The 14,419-nt window shown below is 32.1% G+C and overlaps 1 protein-coding gene across 7 annotated transcripts in view; it reads right to left on the bottom strand.

The window, feature by feature from the left end:
- Positions 1-14,084, bottom strand: part of CALCRL (calcitonin receptor like receptor) — a 104,882-nt gene extending 90,798 nt beyond the window's left edge. For all 7 annotated transcript variants that reach the window (XM_027126277.1, XM_027126296.1, XM_027126269.1 and 4 more), the window contains exon 1: positions 13,879-14,084. The gene's annotated coding sequence lies outside the window, so the exon portion shown is untranslated. The remainder of the gene's footprint in view (positions 1-13,878) is intronic.
- Between the last annotated feature and the right edge of the window lie 335 nt (positions 14,085-14,419).

Below are 14,419 nucleotides of genomic sequence, written 5' to 3'. Positions count from 1 at the left end.
AAAGAGCAGGTAAATTCTTCATATCCAAAATGTTATACCAAGCAGCTGGAGAGTATTTGTATACTAACTTTTTGTTCATGACCATGTATCCGAAGTATCTCCACATCTTAACTGATGCAGTTCAGTGCTGGATTTTTATTTCCTAACTTTCTGGCAAATACTATGTCTTATTGAACCAATTTATCTTCTCTTACAGCTTCTCCTTTTATCTTCTCCCTCTTTTCCTCTCTTTATTCTATTCACTCCCTTTTATTTTTCTGGTTTATTTTACTTACAATCCCATCCCTCACTGTGGCTTTCTATCAGTTTTTTGACTCAGTAAACAATAATTACTAAGTTAATTACATTATTACAGTCATATATATTTGGTCTCTGAATGAGAATTTTTCTGAATCTTTCCTGTTCTCTGTTCTCCTGATTATTCTCTAACTCCCTAATCTTGTTCCTTTCATTTCCAGTTTCATCAACTTCTGGTTGAATCTCTAAACCTTTCACCTTGACAGACACTGTCACCGGACCTGACATGGTTTTACTTCAAGGCAGAAAAGTTTAGGATTTGTATAGTTTTTAAATTATATGTTTAAAAATATGCAATTAAAAAATAAGATCCATGTAAACAAGGAGAGCACATCCACTCCTTTAGAAACAAATGAGGTGAGGACCTAGTAAGTAAGAGGAATTAGTTAAAATAGAACTAATCAGAGAATTGCTAGTAATGTTTGTGGACAACATCATGGATTACAAAATTGATTTATGGTTATATTCCATGCTATAGGCTAGCAAGCTATTCCTCTAGAATAGAGACACTTTAACAGAGTCAAGGAGATCCAGTATATAAGAGCTGAAGAACTACTAAAATTGATAATGAATTTTGTTCTATACCCTTAAATCCAATGTGCAATGAAGAGTCAATTATAATAATTAGTGAAACGTTTTTGACAGCAATTTTGTTAGACTTAATTTAGTATTAGACAATTATTCAGTCTTCAAAAGAGCTTTTTCATCCTGCAAGTAACACTCTATTAGAAAAGGCTCTCAAGAATACATGGTACCTCTGCTGAATCTAGATGAGAGTAAACAAATGTTTTGGCATTGCCTTTTTCTGAACAGGACTACTGGGAGCACCCATTTTTCATTGTAGGGACTGATTCTAGCTTGAGAAAGTGTGAAGTGTCTCTGCTCACTGTGAGAAATTAGTTATTTTTGCGCTCCAATTTCTTGAACTGAAAATTCATTATTATTCTATTAATATGTAAAGCGTATTTTAAGTGCCCTTTCCACCATTTCATCAAGCCCTTCTAGATTAGAAATTGTCACATTTTGGTCTTTTAAGTTATTGTTGATTTCAGCTTTATTTTATTATTGTTGTTTTTAAGCTACTTGGGACAAAGAAAATGTAGATTATTGGATTGTCATGTTATATATAAACATACCAGAAATTAATTGAATGTAGAATAATTCTTAAAACAAATACAATTTTTTTAGGGTATTATTATCATTTGTGTTTTGTAATAGTAACTTTATTATAAGTTTACCATTCAATAATACCACATAAAGTCAGAAAGTTCAAGAAGACTTAAACAAGAAGCTATTTCACAACTTACTTTTATGTTTTGAACAATACTTCATTGAGGACAGAGCGTTGTTTAATCCAAGCTAGTTTGTTGCTTGTGGTTTAAAATCCAGTCATATTAGACAATATACTGAAGGACAGTAAAGTTACAACCTTGACACATTTTATACACATATTTTTTTTCTGAATACTATGGACGTATGTTTAGAATCAGTCTTTTTCTCAAAGGAATATTATTATTTCCCTGAATGATATACATTCTAGACTCAGAAGAAAGAAAACCTCAACAGCGATATTTCTAGGTGAATGAATGACTAACGCCTGTTTTAAAAGAAAATAAAGTTAGCTCTATGTGTCTCAAACACATGGAGAATCTTAATTAGAAAAGTATTGTTATAACTTATGAGTTGTGTCAATTAAAAGATACATTTTGTGAAAATTCATCATTAGGCTTTCAAGCAAATCATGATTTTATTTAATGACAAGTATGTATTTTAATTTATAAAATAGTCCTTTGGCTTTAAGTTTAGAAAACTTTCAAAGCTATACAATGATGAAAGGGCATTGACAGTTGGCACACTTTAAAATTATCTTTAAATATTTATAAATCAACACTTAAAAGCTTGATAAATTATAGATTTACAAATATGTAACTCTTCACTTATCAAACAGAGGTATAATTTTTTGTCAATTAAACAGGAGTTGTATTCTACCCTATATGCTTTATTAAAAGACTGATTTACTTTCTTTCTATTTCACTGCTAAGGGTTTTTTTTCTCCTTCTATAGACTTTTTAGTGCTATTGTCCAAAAAGGCAACAAGTAATGGAGGAAGACTTTTGTTGGGAGGCAACAGTGGGCAAGTCTGCCAGTTTCAACAAGAAATTCTGCCAATTTCAGCCATTGTTTGGCCATTTGGGGAAATGCTTCAACACTTTGTGTTAAAACACTGACCAGCCTTCTCATTTACCCCAGTTTGAAAGGTCATGCTTTGGAATTCAGTGAAACCTGAACACTAAATACATTACCGAAAGCATCTTTATTAATTTATTTTCCTTTACAAAGACAGTGAAGGGGTAAATATTAGGTTGACCTAAGAATAATGAAATGCTAATTAGCTTCTGAATATTTTCTCTTTGGCAATGTGTAGTGATTCTAACACCTTCAAAATTTCAGCTCTGACATCTACTGTGTACTGCATACAAAATCACAGTTACTAGTTTTCTGTGGAGACTGGTAGAAAGAAACATATTCATTCATTTAATCATTTATTAAGCAATCTTTAGCACCTACTAGTGCAGGCACTTATTTAGGTGCTTAGGATATATTAGTGAAAAAAAAAATAGAAATGCTTGTACTTGTAGAGCTTACATGTTAGTTGCATGGACAGAAAATAAATAAAAACAGAAAATATGTAAATTATAGTGGATGGTTTGTTGCAAGGTGATTGGTGTTAAAGGAAAAAGCAAGAACATGCTAAAATAGCTAAAGATGAACAATAGGGTTGTGGTGGTATAGGTGTAGGTTTATCTTAAATAGTGATTAGTTTAGACCCCATAGAAAACTTTTTACTTGAGCAAAGACTACAAGGAGGAGAGGGACCTAGGCATATGGATATCTGGGAGAAAAACATTCTATGCTCATTAAAAGAGACTCAGATAAGTTTTAATCCCTTTTTAGATAATGTGTTGACCTTCCCTTAAATTTATGCCAATTGATATCAGAAGTACTAGCAAGAAGTAAACTTGTCTGGAGGTGAAGGACTCAACAAAAGAAAGAAGAGCTACTAAAATCTGGAATCCAGGAACTACACACCCACAAATAAGAACGATTAGCATTTTTTTTCATATTCAGATGCTATAATGATGCATATGTGATTAAGAGTAAAGAAGACATAATAAACTTAGAAAGTTACTCAATTCATTCAAGTAAGTATTCCTTCACTAATTTCTATTATAATTTTGTATTAGTAAAGTAATATGATACACAATGATCTTTGTTTTATTTATATGTTTATCATTTATTGGCCACGCCATGCAGTTTGCAGGATCTTAGTTCCCTGACCAGGGATTGAATCTGGGCCCACGGCAGTGAAAGCGCGAGTCCTAACCACTGGACAGCCAGGGAATTCCCTGATCTTTGTTTACTACAAATTTAATTCCAAGGAGTTAGTCAAATTGGAATTGATATACTGTGATAGCTCTCCAGATAGAAAAGCTTAACACATTGTATTTACAGACTGCTTCCCTTTCGTGATAATAAAATTATGCAGTTATGTGTGGAAGAAAAACATAGACCAAGATGTAGGACAATCCTTGAAGTCTAAATGATTTTGAGTAATTAGGAGCAGAGTGTTGTCTCAGTGTAAAAATCTAACTTTTTTTTTAGAGCACACGCTATGTCAAGACCTACATCATAGTTACACGTAACGAAACCCTCTGAAGACACACTGAGCTGGAGTCTCCTATTTCTAAGTTAGGATCCCATTGACTAGATTTATTTAGCTTATTCTAGCTTCTAGCTTCAGAAACTACATGTAACATTAAAAGTTTTTAACATGTAGTCTTTTATGGTATGTATGGTACTATAACTGAGAAAGTTGAGAATATGTAGCCTTAAATATGTAGTGTCTTATATCTAGGGTTGTGACAGTTACGAACTCAGTGAACTGTGAGCTGTCAGAGTTAATCTGAAACACACAATTAGTGGATTTTTGAAGGATTTTTTCTTTTTTAAAGATTCCTTTTTTGTTTTTTAAATGGTACAGTTACTTTTGTATTTTATTTATTTACTTTTGGTTGTGTTGGGTCTTCATTTCTGTGCGAGGGCTTTCTCTAGTTGTGGCAAGCGGGGGCCACTCTTCATCGTGGTGCGCAGGCCTCTCACTATCATGGCGTCTCTTGTTGCGGAGCACAGGCTCCAGACACGCAGGCTCAGTAGTTGTGGCTCACGGGCCTAGTTGCTCCGCGGCACGTGGGATCTTCCCAGACCAGGGCTCAAACCCGTGTCCCCTGCATTAGCAGGCAGATTCTCAACCACTGCGCCACCGGGGTAGCCCTGAAAGATGTTTGAGTTATACAAAAACTCTAACATAAATTCTTTGATTTTGGTATATTTATTTTGAAGGAAGTAGGCTGGAATCTGGTTCATTAAATATGGACATATATTAATTTTATGATCAAAAGACTTGGTAAGTCTTCTAATAATTTTTGAACTGATAACATGGAGCACAGTACAGGAAATCCTTTTGGAAAGTGTATAATTAAGGAAGTTAATTCATGTGAAGAATTCAATTAATTAAAATATTAAACAATATTTAGGAAAATCATTTATGGATTACATCCCTCTCAGTTTGCTCTAGACCTTAAAACTTGCTCATATCTCATTTGAAGACCTTCCTGTTCAAATTAATGAAACCAAACATTCTTCAAACTTTATTCTTAATGATATCACTTTCTTTAACCACATTCTTTTTGTCTAAAAAATGAACAATTTCTGCTACATGACCATGACATTTGTGGTGGATTTAGATGCAAGGAAATCTTTCTGTTAAAATTTAAAATGTCAAAGTTATATCAGAAGCAGTTGAAAAGAAGATATTTCAGAATATCAAAGCACATACAATTGTGAGCTAAGTAGAATCCATTATATTATTCTTTATTTCAGTTTTTTTTTTCTACTTTTAATCTATAATCCAAGGTTTCTTAAATATAATAAATATATGCAGAAAGTATCTGATTTATCAGGTTTTGTCATTTTAGAAACACCCTAGTTAAGGCATTCAGTCCTGATCTTGCAACAAAATGAAAAATAGAGTGGCAGCCAGCAGTATAGCTTAAGAGTTAATCAGCACTGTCTTACACTGCACTGAGGTGGAGCTGATGTTGTCCAGACCCGGGGTCTTACCTTTAACATCTAACATAGAGGCTGGCACATTGTGAGTGCTTTCTAAACTGAAGATCAGGCTGTTTAACCGTAGCACCCCTAATATCAACGATGACATAGTCACTGGGTTAAACTACAACTGTTCTCTGACAAGATTAAATTCTGGTGTGAACAGAAATTTCCCCATATAAAATATATTGCAGTGAGAACATATTTTAACTTGATAAGAGGAAGAGCGAATCTGGAAGATCCTGTGTGTATGTTATCTTTTTTAAAAAAAGTGGAAACCTTATATCATTTCTCTTTACCCTCCCCCATTCATAATGTATTTTTATGTTATAACGTATATTATATTTATTTTAAATATACCTTTAACATACATTTAAGCCCATATCAGACTGCCCTACCAATCCCCTAAAAAAAGTCCTGAGTAACTAGAGAATATGAACCATGCTCATGGTTGGATGACAACATTAAGGTCTCAGTTCTTGTCAATTTAACTAGTGAATTCACTACAGTTCCAGTTATCATTCCAGAAGGAATTTTTGAAGAATTTCCCAAATCTAAAAATCTAAATAATTTTGGAGAAAAAAGAGTAAATATGGATGAATTCCCCAAACTAGTATGATGGTTAATTTATGTTCTAACTTGGCTAGGCTATGGTGCCCAGTTGTTTGATCAAACAGTAGTCTAGATGCTGCTGTGAAGATATTTTGTAGATGTGACTGACATCTACCATCAGACACTTTAAATAAAGGAGATGACCCTTGATAATGTGTGTGGGCCTCTTCCAATCGGTGGAAAGCTTTAAGATTAAACACTGAGGTTTCCCAATAAAGAAAGAATTTTTCTTCAAGATTTTTTTCCATGCTACTCTTGACTATCTGAGGCCAGAACGAAGCTGCTGAGTATTTGGTTTGGAGGAGAGTCCAAAGGTGTAGGTGTAGGTATAGAAACATCGTGAATGGAGAAGGGTACAGAGAGGAGATAGAAAATTACCAATTGCGGATTCTACCTACTGTGTAGTTTTTTCCTAGAGCCCTGCAGTATTGCCCTGTAGTTGATGGAGATAATCTTAAAAACCATTTGTTTCTGATGTTCATGTCTATTTTTTGAGTTCATAGGTACTTATAAAAGTATCTGAAGTAACTGAAAAATATATACGTATAATTTACTTCATTCAGAAGAAAAATTGTCGTTTGAATTAATTAGCAAGTTTCATAAATGAGATCCAAAAACTCTTAATGGATCCATCAAAAAGGGAGATCCCATGAAACTCATGCAACTGTATGCAAAATGTGAGTCCCTATGAATGTAGTTAGTTTTGTACTGGAGAAAGAATTTGTAGTTTTCATTATATTCTCAATATGGACCGTAATTCATAAAATATTCAAAAACAGATTTTTAGAATAAATTATCTTAAACCAAAACTTAAATGAATGTTCACTGTCCTATTGCACAAGTACTCTTTCATCCTATTTCTGAAATATAATACATAAGAAAATATAAGTGTCTACCATTAGGCAGTAGTAAGAAGTCCCTGTAATAAAGACATTTTTACAAAAAGAAAATAACCACCAAAAACTTGGAGCCCTACAAATGAAGTTTAATTTGATCATTCTAAATGTCCTTTAAATTTTGAGTTTCTACAGCTGCTATAAGTAGTAAAAACTAAAAATTTCTTGACAAACATCTAAATTTATCTCTAATGTACCATATTCCACAAAATCCACATAACATAAATAAACTTACTTTTATTATCTTATGTTAGAAGAAATTGAGTTTAAATCTGGTGGATCATTATGCTTATTCAACTTTGTGCAATGTTAGCAATAAGAGATCTAATAATAGATAATATATAATAGTGCAACAAAATAGTTAGGATTCAGAGTCATGGTAGATGTACGTTAAAATCAGAGCTTTATCAATGATATCATTTGACTTCGGGAACACCATGTACTTCATTGGGCATCATGTGTAAAAGAAAGAAAGAAACAATAATTTCTGTATAATATACCTTTACAATTCTTAGCTTGAAGATACTTTTTAGGTGCTCAAGCTCTGTAGAAATGGTGATTAACAATGTCAGTTTTATTAGGTCTGGCACATATTATATGATGATGGCAAAGTGTGATCAGTCTAAAAACTGATTACAAATCACACTTGTTCACTCTCCCTGTCCTGTGAAGAAGTTGTATTCTAATTGTCTGTATGTTTATTGTTTGGAATGAGCTTTTGCATAGAGACAAGTTATGTCCTCAGTCTTGTTCACAAAAGATTTATGATGAGCACTAAAATGTGTTGAATACCTACTATGTGCCAAGTGCTGTGCTAAACATTTTCAATGTATTGTTTCTTGGATTCCTCACAAAACCTTATAAAGCAATGTGATTAATCACTTCCATTTTACAGAAGAGAAAGGGGAACTAAGAAGTGGTGAAGTTTGGGTTCATATGTGAATGACCTGAAGCCAAAGTCCATTAAGCTGCACTTCTCATATTTCATATGCACAGCTCATATTTCAGCTGTGGTATTGTAATTTTTTTCTTTTCATTTTATTTGCAATTGATAAGAAAGCAGTGGGAAATAAAAATCTACTTAAAAATTAAACTTATGGACTAACCAGGAAACCCAAGATTATTTACTCTATCACTGTTTCAAAAGAATTTCAGTTCATTCTATACTTAACTTAAGGTTCCAGGAACAGCATCCCTTTGCAATAGGAATGATGAGATACCAGCCACCAATTGGAAAGGGAAGAAGAGTGGTTCAGAGCATGAGTCAGAATTTAAGTTCTGGTTTTGCCACTTGATAACCATATGAACTTTGGCACATTACTTAGGAGTTCTGTGCCTTGGTTTTGGAGTTTCTTACCTGCAAACAAAGATAATAATATTTGCTAGGGCTTTGGGGAAGATTAAATGGGTTTATACATGAGTAATTAATAATGTCCATAGCACATGGCAAACCCTTAAAGAAATTAGCTAAATCAGGAGCAGCAAGCCACCCTTTAAAAGGGGGTTCTCTTGTATGAGTGCAGTGTGGACAAATTCACCCATGCTGACTTCTGGTGGGAATGCTGCAGCAGGGAAGGCAGACTCTACTGTTTGAGGCAGAAAAAAAAAAAAAAAAAGTTTCTGTCCCTCAGGGATATTAAGATAGATGCATCCAATAATGCATCCTTCATCCAATAATTCATCCTTATCTAATAATGTCAAGGACCAAAAAGCAAAGCTGACAATAAATATATTTACCCAAGTAAACCTGACAATTCCAAGATATTTTAGTTAGTTAACTGGGAGTTTAACGAAATTGTGTTTAACACATTTAAAATGTAGCAATATCCTTACTAAATGTGATATGATTGATGTCTAAAATGTACTCCATTCCAGGGAATTGCTTCAAACAACAACTATATCTAAATTTCTAAAACACAAATCCATAAGTTATATTTAGCTAATAAAGTATAGGGGCATGTCCTAAAAAAAAAGATTTAAAACCAAAAAAATTTCATTGAAAATAGATTTTTAAAGAAGACATATGTAAATTGATTAATAAAATATTTAAGCATGTTACCCTGATATTAGATCTGCATTATTTAAGGAAAAACAAGTCTCCTATTTTGCCTCACATTTGAAAATAACAGAATTACGAAAAAAACCCAACAGTTTTGTATTGATGACATTCTTTTCCCATAGTTTTAATCCTCCTTATTTTCTGCTATAACATTACTTATTCTTCTCTAGTACTTACTGAAGTTCCAATTTTCCCTTCAAGTTATCCTTGGAAGGGAAGCAAAATTGAGGTTCATGCACAAATATCTGCATAATAATTGGTGTCAGGTTAACTAATGGTTATGGGTTCAAAATAATGCTCGTTTGTAAAATGTATGAAATCAGTGCTTGGATATAAGACAAATTTATCTTAGTTTTGATTGATAAAACAAAGCTTATGTGTTCATGAATATGCTAATGACCTCCCAGCTGACTAAGCTGGAAGGAGAGGGGCACCTTGTAAACCAGCTAGCCGCTATTTCACTATATCACTGCTATTTAATATACCAAATGACATGCTCACAAGTCACTATGGTTTTATGAGAAGCACAATTGAGTTCAGGTTAACCTAAACCTAAATAGAGAAATAATGACAGATTTATACAAAAGTTTATGCCATATTAACATTTTTTATCTAAAAAATATGTTCCATGTTAAAAGGAATAAGATTTCACTAAAAATTGGCCTCCATCCAACAACTTCAATAAAGTATAAAGCAATAGCCTCAATACCACAGGGTTGGTTTGGTTAATTGTTTATTTAGATTTATATTGGGTCGAGCTGAGTTTTTGATCTTTTAATTGGTAGTAAGGTAGGAAGCATATGATGCATTTAATTAAACCAGGAAGGAAGAAAAAGATTAAAACTTGTTTTATGTTTAAAAGTAAATAAACTCTTTTGACCATTTTTGCAAACGACAATATGTTGTGTTTGTTTTGTATAATACTGTTTCTTTTAAGTAAACTAATTTAAAGGAAAAAGAGGAAGAAACATGTTCTAGGAAAGTATTTGCAACTTATCATCTGATAATAATTCTGGTAACCTAATAAACATAGACTCTAACTCAGTTCACAGCCAGTGATTCCATTTTATTTTTTAACATTAAGAAGCCTTTTATTGGATCTTTAAAATCCATTTCTTCATTTTTTTGTAAATAACATTAAATTAAAAAACTAACTTGATTTTAAGTTTACTCAAATATGGAAAAATACAGATTATTTGATCTAATCTGATTTAATGAACAATATTATAATCCAAATTAGACATGAGAAAATAATAATCTGGATTTATTGAGGACAAAAAGTTTAAATTATTTAAATGGGAATGGCAATAGGATGTATAAAATATATTTCCTATTATTTAAATGGGTTTTGGTGATTTAATTATCATATATCTAATCATATGCTCTTTTTTCTTAAATCACACTAGTTCAATATTTATATTCCAAAGTTTACAATTAAATGTATTCTATATTATTTTTTCAATTTTACACTAATTAAGGCTGTATACCTTCAAAATTATAAACCAACTTATAAGTAGGTAAACTAAAATTAAGGTGTGAAAACTATCCAGTTACTTTGAGTTGCATAACTACTATTGATGAAAGAATTTGGGCAGGTATGATTGTCCATGTGAATAAATGGGAAAATGATCGAGATATCTGGTTAGCATATAGACCTTGTGTTTCTGGTTAAGTATTTGTTTTCCACCTAATTGCATCAGAACATTTTCTGATATTAAATGAGAGAATTTCTTAAATTTAATAGTGCAGCATGGTAATAGTACTTTGGTAGAAAAAGAGAGATTTCCTAAGAAATTATAAACATTTATATAGTGCATCCATGAACTTCAAAACCAGACACAGACAAATCTTTTAAATAGGTGTGTACTGATTTTCCATCTTACGTATATTCTCTGATAGTCTAAGTCAAGAACTAAGAGACACTACAAGTCAAGAACTAAGAGATACTACACTCTTTGAGTGTCGTCTTTAACACTGTTGCAATGACGTATCTTATGTTTATGGTTTAAGAGCTTCTCTGAATCCTAAATAAAGATAAGGAATAAAACCAAAGACTCAAATAATGTCCTTTAAATATATTTGTTTTCTGAAATGTTGACACCATTATCATGGTATCCCTAAAAACAATTATTTTTTCAAGCTGTGTTCAAAGTCATACATAGAGTATGAAATAAGTTTTGTTTAGTGAATGCATATTTAGATCTTTAAAAAGTTTATTTTAATTGTTCTATAGCAGTCTCTAAGGCAATTCTTAAAAATTAAGTAACTATCAAATTTTAACCATGGAACTAAAGGTTGAAAACAAAATATTGTTATAATGGTTACAAATATCTAAATTAGAAATATGTAATAATACTATAAACTGAATTCTGATTAGTTTTTTTGTATTTATCAAAGAATTTTTCCACATTAACATAAAGCTTATAAGGTAAACTTTTGTCTTAATATTATTTTGAATTTTTTACTGAAGTAAATATCTGTTATGCATAAAATAATGATAAAATATGTACAGGTTAATGTGAAAGTTCTCACAGTATACTAGGGTGTTGACTCCATTTAAACTTCAGTATGTCCTAGGCATCACCAATGAGTAAAGTACATATACCTTGGCCATTCATTTAACATAGTTTTTAAAATTACAGACCCAGTTCTAATTTCTATTTAAGTTTTTGTTATTCATTTTTTTCAAAGTGAATGAATACTCTTATATATTCTAAAAATTTACATATTTTAACTAACAAAATAATATTTTGGCATATGCCAAGATATACTGGGGAAAAAAGAACTTGTAGCAATAACCAAAAGCATATTCTTAAAGATATCTAAATCTTGCAGGTGGAACATAGTTTTGCTCACATTACCCATGTGATTTCTCAATTCTGTATTTTTATCTTACATATTTAGAACTGTAATTAGATTCTGTGTATTGATTTTATGATCCTACAGGGTAATATCATCCAGAAAAGTAAATTAATTCTTAATGGCTGAAAGCATGCATTGATGCTCTGATATTCTCTTACCATTAAAGAAAGCAAACTGTAGAATTTAATAATATGAATTCTTATTTCCAACTTTCAATTATTTTCTCAAATAATAAACCTTTGCCAAATGACCCTCAATATTCGTTGCCTAGTGTTTTTCCACAGTATTTTTTGAAAATAAAGATTATAAACCATACTATAAGAATAGTTACAAAAAATAAATTAAATTATTTTAATAATTTAAAGAAAATTTTGGGGTTTTGGCTAGCAATTAAATAAAGATTAGAGAATTTGAGGGAGTTCCTTATTATAAAATATAATATTAATGTAATACCTCCTTGTAAGAAAATAATCTAAATTAAAAACAGTGTTATTTTAATTTTTGTTACTAACCCATGGCATTGGGTTAGGCATTTAGTGTGTTCTTTCCATTTCTTCCCCTAATTATCTAATGGCTATTTACAAAGTCACATTCTAAAAACACTATCCATTTCCACAAATGTGTCAGGGAACTCAGTACAATTAATGAATGACAGGAGATAGGAAACCAGCCATAATATTTTTAAAGAATCACAAAAATAAGACTTAATTGAACTTTCCATTATTTGGAGAAATTTGTGGGAGAACTGAGTAGAAAATTATGAAGGAATTACTCAGAATGTGTTGGTAGTCCACCGTTAATGTGCCAGATTATGGGTGATTAAGTACAGGATTTCTCCACTGAAGGATATTTTGCAGATTATAATTTCACTTAGGTAAGAAAATATATTAAAATTATGTCAATTAATATAATTTGAACCCAAATCTGACATCTAATTTTTCTTAGCAACAAATTTGTCATGTCTCTATACCAACAACTTATTAAGTAGATACTAGTTTCTTAAATTGTCCAGGACGGTCTGTGCTGTTGAAAGAAGCATTAACAGATGATTCATCTCAACATTTCAGTAAGTTTTATCCTGGAAGTTCTTTTTTTAATACACACTTTAATTTCCCTGTTTAATTATCTGACATATCTATTTGGGAAATATTTTGTTACTTTTCTTTACCCACGGTTATCTCAGTATCACACCCTCCCCGAAAAAGTTTGCAGAGGGATACCAGACAAATGGAAGTAACACATTCTATTAGCTTAAGAGCTTTGAAATTAGAGTTAATATAGAAATATCAACATTTTCTCAACCCTAGTTGTTTTTTTCCTTTGTTGCCCACCCCATGATCCAATACAGCGGAAACAGTTCAGAGTTAGTAAAAGAGAGACTTAGACACATCTGGCAACAGCGAACAATGAAAATTCCATTAGTTCAATAGTTAGAGATGTATGTGTAAATAGGCGTGAGTGGCAAATAGAAGAGAAATATAATAAATCCAAAGTGATTCCTTTTCTTTTAATTCTCCATCGTGTTCAACTACAGAGTGAGACTCCGAGACCCCCATAAGTAGTTATTCTTTCACCCCCTTTTTAGAATACTGATTATATGGAAAGTTTAAAGACTCTTCCTGGGGGAAAAATGTTTTCCAGCTGTCAAAATTTAAGCTTAGCTAATAGTAGAGCTAATTTTAAAAAGCATTGTTCCCTGATTAAGATATTTGTTCAAAAGTATGCCTTTTAATCCATTTAGATGTTTTATCACTTCCCAAATTTATTTTTCTAGAATATCACTGTACATAATATTATCTAGTAGTAATAGGTATTGTGTACATCTTGGGGAGATATACTCTCATTTTTCTAACATGTGAAATAAATGAGAATTGTTTCAACATAATTTCAATGTCACTAACTAAATTCTATAGTAGAAACATTGTCAAACTACATGAGAATACGACTCCGAATAAATATATTTATTTTGAATAATGCACTTACCCAGCACAGCTCCTAAGGAAATTCTTGGTGAAATATTCTTAGGATGGAATTTGATTTTCTGAGATTCCGCAGAAGAAATGTACCCCCAGACAAGGTGCGGAAGGGTGAAAGCTTTGCAGTGTAACCCTGCAGGCAGGGTGAGGTCCAGTTAGCAGAGCTTGATGATCTAAAGCAGGAGGTGACACTCTCTGCTGGAGAGAGAGGGTTGTTCTGAGTAGATTGGAAGGGTTGTCACATTGTATGTGCTCAGCAGCAGAAGGGAAACATCAGAGCTTCCTGTTACATCACTCTGACCCCGCCTGCAGTTAGTGTTAGGTTACTTTCTTTCTCAAATGGCATACCCCAGGAAAGCAGCACTCCTTTTTTATTCTGAGACAAGAGCAAGAAGCAGCCTGAACAGACAGAGATCATATGCTGTATGAATACATTGTTAGCAGCAAAAGCTGGCTGTATTTCACCTTGACTGAGTTCTGTTAGAACTTGTCAAACAGAGATGCCTATGATTTGAAGGAAATCTGAACATAGTATTCTGCTCAAAGAA

Source organism: Aethalodelphis obliquidens, unplaced genomic scaffold (assembly GCF_003676395.1).
Source record: "Aethalodelphis obliquidens isolate GAN/ISIS:26980383/991018 unplaced genomic scaffold, ASM367639v1 scaffold2, whole genome shotgun sequence".
Classification (NCBI taxonomy): domain Eukaryota; kingdom Metazoa; phylum Chordata; class Mammalia; order Artiodactyla; family Delphinidae; genus Aethalodelphis; species Aethalodelphis obliquidens.
This window is presented reverse-complemented; position numbering and strand designations above follow the sequence as displayed.